Raw genomic sequence first — 14,591 nt, forward strand, 5'->3', positions numbered from 1 at the left:
GGGCTGGAGACTACCAAGACGGTATATGAGGTGTTGCTGCTCCAACCTGAGTTTAGCCTCATCATGGCAGTAGAGGAGGCCATGTATGGACATATCTGAATGGGAGTGGGAAGCAGAGTTGAAGTGGGTGGCTACTGGGAGAACCTGTCTGTTGTGGTGGACGGAGCGGAGGTGCTCGATGAAGCTTTCCCCCAATCTGTGTCGGGTTTGACCGATGTAGAGGAGGCCACACCGGGAGCACCGGATGCAATAGACGACCCCAACAGACTAACAAGTGAAGTGTTGCCTCACCTGGAAGGACTGTTTGGGGCCCTGAATGGTGGCAAAAGATGAGGTGTAGGGACAGGTGTAGCACTTGCGCTTACAGGGATAAGTGCCAGGTGGGAGATCTGTGGGGCGGGACGTGTGGATCAGGGAGTCACGGAGGGACCGATCCCTGTGGAGAGCGGAGAGGGGTGGAGAGGGAAAGATGCGCTTAGTGGTGGGGTCCTGTTGAAGGTGGCGGAAGTTGCGGAGGATAATGTGTTGGATCCGGAGGCTGGTGAGGTGGTAGGTGAGGACAAGGGGAACTCTGTCCCTGTTGTGGTGGTGGGAGGATGGGGTGAGAGTCGAAGTGTGGGAAATGGAGGAGATGCGGGTGAGGGCATCATTGATGACGATAGAAGGGGTACCACGATCCTGGAAGAAAGAGGACATTTGAGATGTCCTGGAACGGAAAACCTCATCCTGGGAGCAGATGCGGTGGAGATGGAGGAACTGGGAATAGGGAATGGCATTTCTAAATATAGCAGGGTGGGAAGAGGTATAGTCGGGGTAGTTATGAGAGTCAGTGGGCTTGTGGGCTTGTGGACCTTAACAAATGCCACGCTAAAGTCATGTAGACAACATCCATAGCCTTGCCTTCATCCGCTTTCCTGGTAACTTCTTCAAAAAACTCTATAAGATTGGTTAGACATGACCTACACACACGAAGCCATGCTGACTATCCTTAATCAGCCCATGTCTATCTAAATACTCACATATCCAGTCCCTTAGAATACCTTCCAATAACCTTCTCACTACTCATGTCATTCTCACCGGCCTATAATTTCCTGGTTTATTTTTAGAGCCTTTTTTAAACAGTGGAACTACACTGGCTGTCCTCCAATCCTCTGGTACCACACCTGTCGATAAGAATGATTTGAATATCTCTGCTGGGGCCTTGGCAGTTTCTGCAGTTGCCTTCCGCAGGGTCTGAGGGGACACCTTATTATGCCCTGGGGATTTATCCACCCTGATTTGGCTGAGGACAGCAAACACCTCCTCCCCTGTAACCTATGTAGGGTCAATGAAGTTGATGTCACTTTGCCTCATTTCTATAGACTCTCCTTTCTGATATCATCAAAATTGGTCTTTCTCCGATTTAGAATCTCAATGCTCAGACCAGACCTGTCTTTTTCCATATTTACTTTGAAACTAATGGCATTGTGATCACCGGATGCAAAGTGTCCCCTACACAAACTTCTGTCACCTGCCCTGTCTCATTCCCTAATAGCAGATCTAGTATCGTGCACTCTCTCTTTGGGACTTTTATGTACTGATGAAGGAAACTTTCCTGAACATATTTGACAAACTCTATCCCATCTAGTCCTTTTACAGTATGGGAGAGAGTTTCTCTCTCTCTCTCTCTCTCGCTCTCTCTCTCTCACACATTGCTGCTCTAAACTTCAGCGGTGTAACGAGGTGTAATTAATTAAGTAAGTAAGTAAGTACCAGTCTTTTCGGGGTATCGAACCCTATCTTTGTGTCCAGTTAAATTCGGAGTGCTTTATAGGGCCATGGACCAAATGTGGGCAGATGGGACAAGCTCGCTGGGCAACACAGTAGACATGGAGAAGTTCAGTTGAAGGGCCATTAATTCAAATGTTAACATATTTGTAACGTTTGTCATGTACTGTACTGCTGCTGTATAAAGCCAATTTTCATAGCATTTATACTGAGGGTAAGGGTGTTCATGACAATAAACTTGAACTTGAGTGTCTCAGTTGTAGTTTTAGGTTGATAGTGTTGGATTCTGATGTTTTTGATCTAAGGTTCCTTGAGAAATCAGGAAAGAGGCACAAATCTGTTGCCTCATGGTTCTTCCATTAAGTGCTAACAGAACAAAGAGACTTGGGAACTGTGAGAAGCAGAGGTCTGGCAGGGGAAGGGAAAGATGAAACAAAGAATGAAGATGGCGGGACAATGTGTTCAGCCCTGCTTATATTTCACAGATAAGAAACATTCAATTCAAATATGTAGATAACTGCATATACATACTGAGACCACTAGGGGGACACACTGAACAATTATACTTTATACTTTATTGACGCCAAACAATTGGTACTAGAACGTACAATCATCACAGCGATATTTGATTCTGCGCTACACACTCCCTGGTTTACAAATATTAAATATTAAAAATACTAAAAATAGTAAAAATTACATCTGTGTTTCTTGTATTTGTGATTTTAGCTACCTGTTATGGTTTAGTCATAGTCATAGTCATACTTTATTGATCCCGAGGGAAATTGATTTTCGTTACAGCTGCCCCAACCAAGAATAGAGTATAAATATATCAATATAAAACCATAAATAATTAAATAGTAATATGTAAATTATGCCAGGAAATAAATCCAGGACCAGCCTATTGGCTCAGGGTGTCTGACACTCCAAGGGAGGAGTTGTAAAGTTTGATGGCCACAGGCAGGAATGACTTCCTATGACGCTCAGTGTTGCATCTCGGTGGAATGAGTCTCTGGCTGAATGTACTCCTGTGCCCACCCAGTACATTATGTAGTGGATGGGAGACATTGTCCAAGATGGCATGCAACTTGGACAGCATCCTCTTTTCAGACACCACCGTCAGAGAGTCCAGTTCCATCCCCACAACATCACTGGCCTTACGAATGAATTTATTGATTCTGTTGGTGTCTGCTACCCTCAGCCTGCTGCCCCAGCACACAACAGCAAACATGATAGCACTGGCCGCCACAGACTCGTAGAACATCCTCAGCATCTTTGTACAGCACTTTGGTCAACATAGATTGTTTTTAAATGTGCTTTATAAATAAATTTGACTTAACTTGACTTGACACACTGTGACCACTAGGGGTCACACTGAACAACTGCATATACACACTGTCACCACTAGGGGTCACACTGAACAACTGCATATACACACTGTGACCACTAGGGGACACACTGAACAACTGCATATACACACTGTCACCACTAGGGGACACAGTGAACAACTGCATATACACACTGTGACCACTAGGGGACACAGTGAACAACTGCATATACACACTGTGACCACTAGGGGACAGACCGAACAATTGCATATACACACTGTGACCACTAGGGGACACAGTGAACAACTGCATATACACACTGTGACCACTAGGGGACACAGTGAACAACTGCATATACACACTGTGACCACTAGGGGACAGACTGAACAACTGCATATACACACTGTCACCACTAGGGGACACAGTGAACAATTGCATATACACACTGTGACCACTAGGGGACAGACTGAACAACTGCATATACACACTGTCACCACTAGGGGACACACTGAACAACTGCATATACACACTGTGACCACTAGGGGACACACTGAACAATTGCATATACACACTGTCACCACTAGGGGACACAGTGAACAACTGCATATACACACTGTGACTAGTAGGAAACAGACTAAACAGTGACATCAGCGCCGGACTCTGGAGCGAAGGTTCCCGAGTTCGAATCCAGTTGGGCCGCTCCTGGGCATGCTTTCTATCCGTGCTGGATTGAGTGTCGAGCTCGCAACTCGGTCTCGTTAAAAAAAAGACTGCGCTGTGAGAAGGACGTGGGGGACCACTCACAGAATCAACCACTGACTCCAGCGCCTCTCTCCCGGCTGGCTGCAAGAAGGTAACAACGCGACCTGAGGTCTTGTCCTCAGTACGACAAGGTTCCCCTGCTGTTCGCCAATAACTCAGTGAATCGGACAATGTCCAACAGGGTCCTGCGATCACAAGCAAAGTGACTAAGACAACAACTCTCTGTTCGACTGCACGCCACCTTCGTGCACTGACTCGCCTGACAGAGGCTGCAGCACGAGGTAGGACAGGTGGATGTAACCGGGCAGCACGGGCTCGTTGGGCTGGAAGGCCGTGGTAACACACTACATCTCTAAGTAAATAAATACAACTAGAACAACGCACATACAATGCTGGAGGAACTCAGCAGGTCAGGCAGCAGCTGTGGAGAGGGTATCCCAGCATGAGACTTTGGATTTCCAGCAGCTGCAGAATCTCTTGTGTTTACAATAAAGCAAATCACCCTTAAAATAATTACTTGCTTATTATCCTGCCAATGAGGCTAAAACACATAGAATCATTGAAAAGTACAGCACAGAAAGAGGCCCTTTGGCCCATCTAGTCCAGACAAACCATTTAAATAGCCTGTTCCCATCTACTTGTACCAGGACTACAGCTCTCCATATCCCTACCATCCATGTACCTATCCAAACTTCCCTTGAACGTTAAATCAAGCTCGCGTGCACCACTTGTGCTGGAAGCTCGACCCTCTGAGTGAAGAAGTTTCCCCTCATGTTCCCCTTAAACATTTCACCTTTCACCCTTAACCGATGACCTCTAGTTGTAGTCCCAATTAACCTCTATGTAAAAACCCTGACTGCATTTACCCTATCTATTCCCCTCATAATTTTGTATTCCTCTATCAAATCTCCTCTCAATCTTCTATATTCCAAGGAACAAAGTTATAACCATAGAACCATAGAACCATAGAAACTACAGCACAGAAACAGGCCTTTTGGCCCTTCTTGGCTGTGCCGAACCATTTTCTGCCTAGTCTCACTGACCTGCACACGGACCATATCCCTCCATACACCTCCCATCCATGTATCTGTCCAATTTATTCTTAAATGTCAAAAAAGAACCCGCATCTACCACCTCGTCTGGCAGCTCATTCCATACTCCCACCACTCTCTGTGTGAAGAAGCCACCCCTAATGTTCCCTTTAAACTTTTCCCCCCTCACCCTAAACCCATGTCCTCTGGTTTTTTTCTCCCCTTGCCTCAGTGGAAAAAGCCTGCTTGCATTCACTCTATCTAGTGGATGTGGTATATTTGGATTTTCAAAAGGCTTTTGACAAGGTCCCACACAGGAGATTAGTGTGCAAACTTAAAGCACACGGTATTGGGGGTAAGGTATTGGTGTGGGTGGAGAATTGGTTAGCAGACAGGAAGCAAAGAGTGGGAATAAATGGGACCTTTTCAGAATGGCAGGCGGTGACTAGTGTGGTACCGCAAGGCTCAGTGCTGGGACCCCAGCTGTTTACAATATATATTAATGACTTGGATGAGAGAATTAAATGCAGCATCTCCAAGTTTGCGGATGACACGAAGCTGGGTGGCAGTGTTAGCAGTGAGGAGGATGCTAAGAGGATGCAGGGTGACTTGGATAGGTTGGGTGAGTGGGCAAACTCATGGCAGATGCAATTTAATGTGGATAAATGTGAAGTTATCCACTTTGGTGGCAAAAATAGGAAAACAGATTATTATCTGAATGGTGGCCGATTAGGAAAAGGGGAGGTGCAACGAGACCTGGGTGTCATTATACACCAGTCATTGAAAGTGGGCATGCAGGTACAGCAGGCGGTGAAAAAGGCGAATGGTATGCTGGCATTTATAGCGAGAGGATTCGAGTACAGGAGCAGGGAGGTACTACTGCAGTTGTACAAGGCCTTGGTGAGACCACACCTGGAGTATTGTGTGCAGTTTTGGTCCCCTAATCTGAGGAAAGACATCTTTGCCATAGAGGGAGTACAAAGAAGGTTCACCAGATTGATTCCTGGGATGGCAGGACTTTCATATGAAGAAAGACTGGATGAACTGGGCTTGTACTCATTGGAATTTAGAAGATTGAGGGGGGATCTGATTGAAACGTATAAGATCCTAAAGGGATTGGACAGGCTAGATGCAGGAAGATTGTTCCCGATGTTGGGGAAGTCCAGAACGAGGGGTCACAGTTTGAGGATAGAGGGGAAGCCTTTTAGGACTGAGATTCGGAAAAACTTCTTCACACAGAGAGTGGTGAATCTGTGGAATTCTCTGCCACAGGAAACTGTTGAGGCCAGTTCATTGGCTATGTTTAAGAGGGAGTTAGATATGGCCCTTGTGGCTACAGGGGTCAGGGGGTATGGAGGGAAGGCTGGGGTGGGGTTCTGAGTTGGATGATCAGCCATGATCATAATAAATGGCGGTGCAGGCTCGAAGGGCCGAATGGCCTACTCCTGCACCAATTTTCTATGTTTCTATACCCATCATAATTTTATATACCTCTATCAAATCTCCCCTCATTCTTCTACGCTCCAGGGAATAACCTATTTAATCTTTCCCTATAACTCAGGTCCTCAAGTCCGGCAACATCCTTGTAAATTTTCTCTGCCCCTTTCAACCTTATTTACATCTTTCTTGTAGGTAGCTGACCAAAACTGCAGACAATACGCCGAAGTAGCCCTCACCAACATCTTACATAACCGCTTAATTTACCAATCCAAGGCATGTTGAATCATCTGTGCTAAGGTTTCTCAATACCCATATAAACCTTCAGCTTGTCACTGACCAAGGAAGTTAAGCCACTCCCTCCCTTTCCAATGTCTGATGACAAGATATTCTGTTACGATTTCGTAATGTACCAGCAGCAACAGATGACAAATTGAGTCGGGTTTTAATATTAAAACCACTATATTTATTTATATCTACTCAAAAATATAGAAAATTAAATAAACTACTTTCTTAAACAGAAGTTAACAGAGTTATGCACCCTGCATAAACTATAGCACTCTTACAGTCAAACATAGAACCTGTTCTTAATAAATCTTACTCAAGCACAGTCTTAAAGTGGCAGTTCACAGAGTCTCAGTAATTCATGAAATAGGTGAGAGGAGACACTTGTGGATTCACAGTGCAGCGACGAAGTGATCATGACAAATTCCAAAGATTCCACGGCTAGCGAACGAGGAAACGGTTACTGAAGATTCCAGCAGAGCAATACTGTTCCGAAGACCACGAAGAGCAATTTCACAAAGTGACTGTCATGAAATCCACACCCATGGATCATACGAAGGACAGACATGTCTCCACAATGCACAGTGTGCCACTGATTAACCCAATCCTTTGGGTTTGAGTAAGCATTAGACTTTACCCTTTTCGATCGTGAGTTGTGCCCGGATAGCTCGAAGTGCAGTCTTCACTCTCTCTCTCTTTCCTTCGACTCCTTCTCAGCACTATGCCCATATTTCTTTTACACCGTCGGCATACGTCATAAGGTAACGCTCACAGAAAGGAAACTGTGGACCCCCAGTAAAACAAAACTGGGGACATGTGACACCCACAGTGAATGAAACTATGGACTCCCAGGAAAACAAAACTGTGGACACTTAACAGTTCCCATAAATAAATCCCTCTGACTTTGTTGGCAAGTTGTCCCAGGATTTATACCAGTGTCATACTATACTAAGATCCACCATAAAATGAGCAGCAAATGCTTGTTAACGCTGAGTAACACCAGGTTGATATCAAGTGTACAATCCAGAGTGGTTCATCGACACTTCCTGCTAATTGTTCCAGTTGCTTCACTACACAGTTTACAGTTGTTAAAATTCTACCTTCCCCAGAACATACTGGTGCAACTCTACACAGCCATCGTAGAGAGCACCCTCACGTCCACCGTCCGCCATTATTCTCTGGTTTGGTGCGACATCCTCTCACAATACAGGAAAGCCTCAGCAAATTATCAGGTCAGTAGAAGGGGTTGACTGTAGTCTACCATCACTAGAACAGCTCTCCCTACCACTGAGCAATCTACAAGGAGCTCTGCCACAAGAAAATAGCATCCATTATCAAGGACCCCCTCTCTTCTCACTGCTGCCATCAGGAAAGAGGTACAGGAGCCTCAGGACTCACACCACCAGGTTCAGGAACAGTTACCACCTCTCCACTATCAGACTACCGAACCAGTGTGGATAACTTCACTCACGTCAAAACTGAACTGATTCCACACCCTACAGACTCACTTTCACAGACATTACTACTCACGTTCTCATTTCCACATTGATTGTTTTGTTAGATATGTTTCTGTGTAATTTTTCTATTATATTTTTAATATTTATTTATTAAGATTTGTTTTTTTTTCTATTTGCAGTTCATCTTCTTTTGCACAGTGTTTATCAGTCTTTTGTTGTGTGTAATTTTTCACTGATGTCCGCAAGTAAATGAATCTTATACTGTATAGTGACATATGGGTACTTTGATAACAAGTTTGCCTTGAACTTTGAACTCTACCTTCACTGCAGGACCTGATTGGGTCCAGGACAAAGAAGCGGGCAGGAAAAATTACTGTGGACTCTCCCTACCCAGCAAACTGCCTTTTCAAAAAACTCCCTTCCGGAAAGCTCTGTAGGGTTATTTAAAAAAAAACCACACCATCTTAAAAGCTTCTTCCCTCAAGCAGTTAATCTGATCAACTGATCTAGTTAGACACCCCCACCTCCTTTATTTACAACCTCCATCACTGCACTGCTCTGTAAACACTTTAAACCACTGTTTATATACTGTTTAAATTGTAAATACATACCAGTATTTATGTAGTTATGCCCATTTTATTCCATATCTGTCCTTTAACCTCTGACTTTGTTCTTGGCTAATTTTTCTACAGAAGTAGTTTGCCATTGCCTTCTTCTGGGCAGTGTCTTTGCAAGACAAGTGACCCCAGTCATTATCAAGCAACCCACATAAAAATTGCTGGTGAACGCAGCAGGCCAGGCAGCATCCAGTCACGACGAAGGGTCTCGGCCCGAAAAGTCGACTGTACCTCTTCCTATAGATGCTGCCTGGCCTGTTGCATTCACCAGCAATTTTATGTGTGTTGCTTGAAATTCCAGCATCTGTAGATTTCCTCGTGTCTGCCATTATCAATAGTCTTCAGAAAAATATATTCTTGGAATATATTTTTCCTGCACTTCCTTTATTTCTTGCAGGAAATTCATCCAATTCTGCTCTACCGTCCCTCCATCTAGCTTACTTTTCCAATTGACTTGGGCCAGTTCCTCTCTCTTACCACTGTAATTTCCTTTGTTCCACTGAAATATCGATACACTTGATACCAGCTTCTCCTTTTCAAATTTGAAACTGAACTCAATCATATTATCGCAAACACAAGGAAATCTGCAGATGCTGGGATTTCAAGCAACACACACAAAAAATGCTGGTGAATGCAGCAGGCCAGGCAGCATCTCTAGGAAGAGGTACAGTCGACGTTTCGGGCCGAGACCCTTCGTCAGGACTAACTGAAGGAAGAGCTAGTAAGAGATTTGAAAGTGGGAGGGGGAGGGGGAGATCTGAAATGATAGGAGAAGACAGGAGGGGGAGGGATGGAGCCAAGAGCTGGACAGGTGATAGGCAAAGGGGATACGAGAGGATCATGGGACAGGAGGCCTAGGGAGAAAGAAAAGGGGGAGGGGGGAAACCAGAGGATGGGCAAGGGGTATAGTGAGGGGGACAGAGGGAGAAAAAGAAGATAGAGAAAAAGAATGCATGTATATAAATAAATAACGGATGGGGTACGAAGGGGAGGTGGGGCATTAGCAGAAGTTTGAGAAGTCAATGTTCATGCCATCAGGTTGGAGGCTACCCAGACCGAATATAAGGTGTTGTTCCTCCAACCTGAGTGTGGCTTCATCTTGACAGTAGAGGAGGCCGTGGATAGACATATCAGAATAGGAATGGGATGTGGAATTAAAATGTGTGGCCACTGGGAGATCCTGCTTTCTCTGGCGGACACAGCGTAGGTGTTCAGCAAAGCGGTCTCCCAGTCTGCGTCGGGTCTCACCAATATATAGAAGGCCACAACGGGAGCACCGGACGCAGTATATCACCCCAGCCGACTCACAGGTGAAGTGTCGCCTCACCTGGAAGGACTGTGATCACTACTTCCAAGGGGTTCCATTACCTCCAGCTCCCTAATCGCGTCAGGTTCATTACACAGCACCCAATCCAAAATGCCGATCCCCTGGTGGGCTTATGGACAAGCTGCTCCAAAAAGCCATCCCGTAGGCATTCTACAAACTCCTCTCCTAAGATCCAGTACCTTCCTGACTTTCCCAATGCACTTTCATATTAAACTCCCCCATAATTATCTTGACATTTTCCTTCTGACACGCCTTTTCTATTTCCAGCTGTAACTTGTCGTCCACATCCCGGCTGCTGTTTGGAGGCCTGTATATAACTGCTATTAGTGTCTTTTTACCTTTGCCATTTCTTAACTCTACCCATAAGGATTCTACCTCTTCTGATCCTATGTCCCTTCTTTCTAGTGATTTGATATTGTTGCTTACCATCAGGGCCACGCCACCCACTTCACATACCTTCCTATCTTTCCTATACACTGAGTATCCTTGGATATTCAGCTCCCGATCACATCCATCATTTAGCCATGACTTGGTGATAGCCACAATGTCATATCTTTTAACTTGTAGCTGTACAACAAGGTCAAACACTTTATTTCTAATGCTGCATGCACTATGATGGGGGTATCGAGAACTAGAGGGCACAGCTTCAGAACTGAGGGGCATTCTTTTAGAACAGAGGTAGCAAGGATTTTTTTAAGCCAGAGAGGAGTGAATCTGTGGAATGTTCTGCCACAGACTGCGGTGGAGGCCAAGTCCCTGGGTAAATTTAAGGCGGAAGTTGATGGTTTCCTGATCGGTCCGGGCATCAAAGGATATGGCGAGAAGCCAGATGCATGGGGTTGAGTGGGATCAGCCATGATGGAAAGGTGGGGCAGACTCGATGGGCTGAATGGCCTAATTCTGCTCCTATGTCCTTATGTTTTCATGGTCTCCACATGACCCTGATTGGGGGGAGGCGTGGGGGGAGGGCGAGGTGGTTTGTTACACCTTGCCCAAGGGTGACCTGCAAGCTAGCGGAGGGAGGGGGCACCTTACAATTCCTTTGGTAGAGACGTATCTCCACCCCATCACCTACATATGGACGCAAACAGGCCCTTTGGCCAACTCATCCATGCTGCCCGTGTTTGGCTCGAAATCTCTCCTATCTACGTACCTATCTCAATGTCATTTAGATGTTGCTAATGTGCAATCACGATTTCTGGCAGCTCATCGTATGAAGAAACTGCCCCTGATGTCTCTGTGTCTGCACACCTCAAGTCATTCCACAGATGCACAGTAGAGAGCTTCCTAACCAGCTGCATCACTGTGTGGTGTGGAAACTATACCGCGACGGACAAGGGGCTCGACACCAGGTGGTCAAAACTGCCCGACGCACCACTGGCACCAGCCTACCCACCCTCAGGGACACACATACAGAAAGGTGCCGGGTAAGGGCCAGTGACATTGTGAAGGAACCCACTCTCCCTGCTCATGGACTGTTTGTCCCACTCCCGTCAGGGAGGAGGCTACGTAGCATCCACGCCAGGACCACCAGACTCAAAATCAGTTACTTTCCCCAAGCAGTAAGACTGATCAACACCCCCACCCATTAACCCCCCCCTCCACAGCCCCAAACACCACTACTTTATCATTTCCTGTCAGTCACCTTATGTACAGACACTCCTGTGCCTAGCGTCACTTTATGGACATACAATCAATCTATATACAGTATATATAAACTATCTTACATATTTGTATTTATTGTGATTTATATTATTATTGTGTTCTTTATCTTACTATCCTCCAAAAGGACCACATTCTGATTTGATGGAGAATGGACGTGAAAGCACAGAGGAACATCTGGAGAAATTTCTGAAATGGCCGTTCGCTGCTGTCGTTACTGTGTGGTCGGGAATCTTTTGGAGGGTAGGCCTCAAAATCCCCGGCCTTGCCTGCTTTTGGCGACTGAGAAGGAGGTTGAATCGTTCGGACAGAGATGGCGCTCTGTACTCGGTGTCGTAGAGCTGATCAGAGCTCGAAGTTTTCGGATGACTTAAGAGTCAGATTGTGGTCGGCATGGCAGGGAGAGGTTTTCTTCCTTCTCCCGTCTGTGTGAGATGTGGGACATTTGAGAGACTTTGAACTTTACTGTGCTCATGAACTTCTTCATCAAGTTATGGTATTGTTACACTGTTTGTAACTATATGTTATAATTATGTGGTTTTGTCAGTTTTTTCAGTCTTGGTCTGTCCTGTATTTTGTGATATCACACCGGAGGAAATATTGTATCATTTCTTAATGCATGCATTACTAAATGACAATAAAAGAGAACTACGTGTCTTCATAATCTGAAAAAAAAAACAAACCTTGTCATGGTTCAGAGGCTTGCGAGCCTCAATGACCCGGAGAGCTCTGCTGGCTGGAGTCAGAGCTTTGTGCTTTGGCTCTTGGTAGGGTCACCCATGCCGAACAGGTCAAAGGGTAGAGGTCAGACTAAGAGTGGTCCACCGGTCCTCCAGGTTCAGGGGTTCAGCTCTGGGCTAACAACCCTGATGGGTCAAACAAAACTGTCACAGAAACAGCAATGACGAGTCTTTCTCCATCTGAGTGTGACGGTATTCCTGAGTCTCCACCCGGGACTTGCATGACTGACAATAGTGAAAAGCAAGAGGAAGCTGCTGCCACGATGAAGGAAGCCCTGAACACCTCCAGCGGTGGAACGGGCAATAAGTAAGGCTCTAATAGTATTTATTTTTGTGCTGCATCAGATCAGGAGTAACAATTATTTTGTTCTCCTTTACACTTGTGCACTGGAAATGACATTAAACAGTCTTGAATCTTGAGATTTTTCGCCTCTGATCTTAAACCTCTGCCCTCTTGTTTCTAGCATCTTCTCCCTGAGAGGAAGACTGTGTGCTTTCACCCTGCTGATGCCCCTCATGAACTGGGGTATGCCTCCAACAGGTCACCCCTCATCTCCGACTTTCCCGAGGATAAAGTCCTAGTCTGCTTGGACATCAAGCCCCCAAGCCCAGGCAAAGCCTTGCAGGTTGGTGGGTTAATTGGCTGCTGTGAATTGTCCCCAGCATGATGGTAAGAGGCAGATTCAGGGGAGGGTTGAGAATGTGGGGAGAATAAAAAGTGGGGTTGGTGCAGGACTAGTGTAAATGGGTGGTTGATGGCTAGCATGGACTCAGTGGGTGGAATGGCCATCGATGCTGTATATTCTTGTCTCACCAGAAACAAATATTGAAGGAATATCTGAACACTAGGTGGCGTATTTGATCCTCTCAACATCTCAATACTACTTGTTGAACCAGCTGAGTTTGACTTCTCTAAAAACAACTTTTACCGCTATTTAATTTCATATTAGTGCTTATTTTGTTTAAATTTACTGCACCTTAATCTGCTGGAATGCCATAATCCACACTATCAGGTCCAGGAACAGCTACATCCCTTCAAACATTTGGTGCTTGAACTATCTGGCACACCCCTAATCACCCATTTGACAAAACGATGATCACTTTGCATAATGATGTCCTTTACATTGTACAGCAAAAGAACAAGCCCTTTGGCCCACAATATTCTCCTCAGAATTGAGGACAACTTCAAAAGGCAATGCCTCAAAGAGGGGGCGTCCATCATTAAGAACACCTATCACTCAGGACATGCCCTCTTCTCATTGCTACCATCAGGGAGGAGGTACGGGAGACGGAAGACACACACTCAACGATTCAGGAACAGCTTCTTCCCCTCCACCATCAGATTTCTGAACGGACATTGAACCATATTTCTTCTTGCAATTGTGTGGTACTGATGAAGGGTCTTGGCCCGAAACACTAACTGCTTACACTTGTCCATAGAGGCTGCCTGACCGGCTGATTTCTCCAGCATTTTGTGTGTGTTACTCCGGATTTCCAGCATCTGCGGCTTCCTCGCGTTTAATATTATTATGCATTGCAATATACGGCTGCTGCAAAACATCAGATTTCGTGCAACATGCCAGTGATATTAAACCTCATTCTGATTCTTGTTGTGCTGAATTAAATTAGTAATCAAATGCCCAAGCAATCGAATCCCTTCTGCCTGCACAGTGTCCATTTCCTTTCAGTTTCTGCACATTCACATGACTATTAAGAGCCTTTTGAAAGCCCTTATTGTATTTCCCTCCACCACCACCCCAGGGCAGTACATTCCAATGGAAAAAAAACGGTTTGTTTCTAATCATGTTCTTCCTTTTATAAAGGAACCCAGTTTGATTACTTTACGTTTTTCTTGTGAATGCTGCTTATGTGATATCACATGTCGATGATGCTGCTGCAAATAAGATTTTCATTGCACCCATACTTGAATAGATGACAATAAACTTGACTTTTGACATTGTAGTCAGTAATGAGGTTTCAGGTCAGTTTCAGATCAGTCTTATACGCCAGGGTGCAATGAAATTCTTTGCTTGTGTGAAGTTCAAGGGGTAACAATATACAATAATTAAGTATTCCATTGCTCCTGTATACACATTACTTTTGCATTTATTTTACCTTTTCCCGTGAGTGCTTATGCCAGCAATGAAGGTCCTCCATCTCTGGAGTTCATTCAGGGCCTCC

Source organism: Mobula hypostoma, chromosome 11 (genome assembly GCF_963921235.1).
Source record: "Mobula hypostoma chromosome 11, sMobHyp1.1, whole genome shotgun sequence".
In the NCBI taxonomy this organism is placed as follows: domain Eukaryota; kingdom Metazoa; phylum Chordata; class Chondrichthyes; order Myliobatiformes; family Myliobatidae; genus Mobula; species Mobula hypostoma.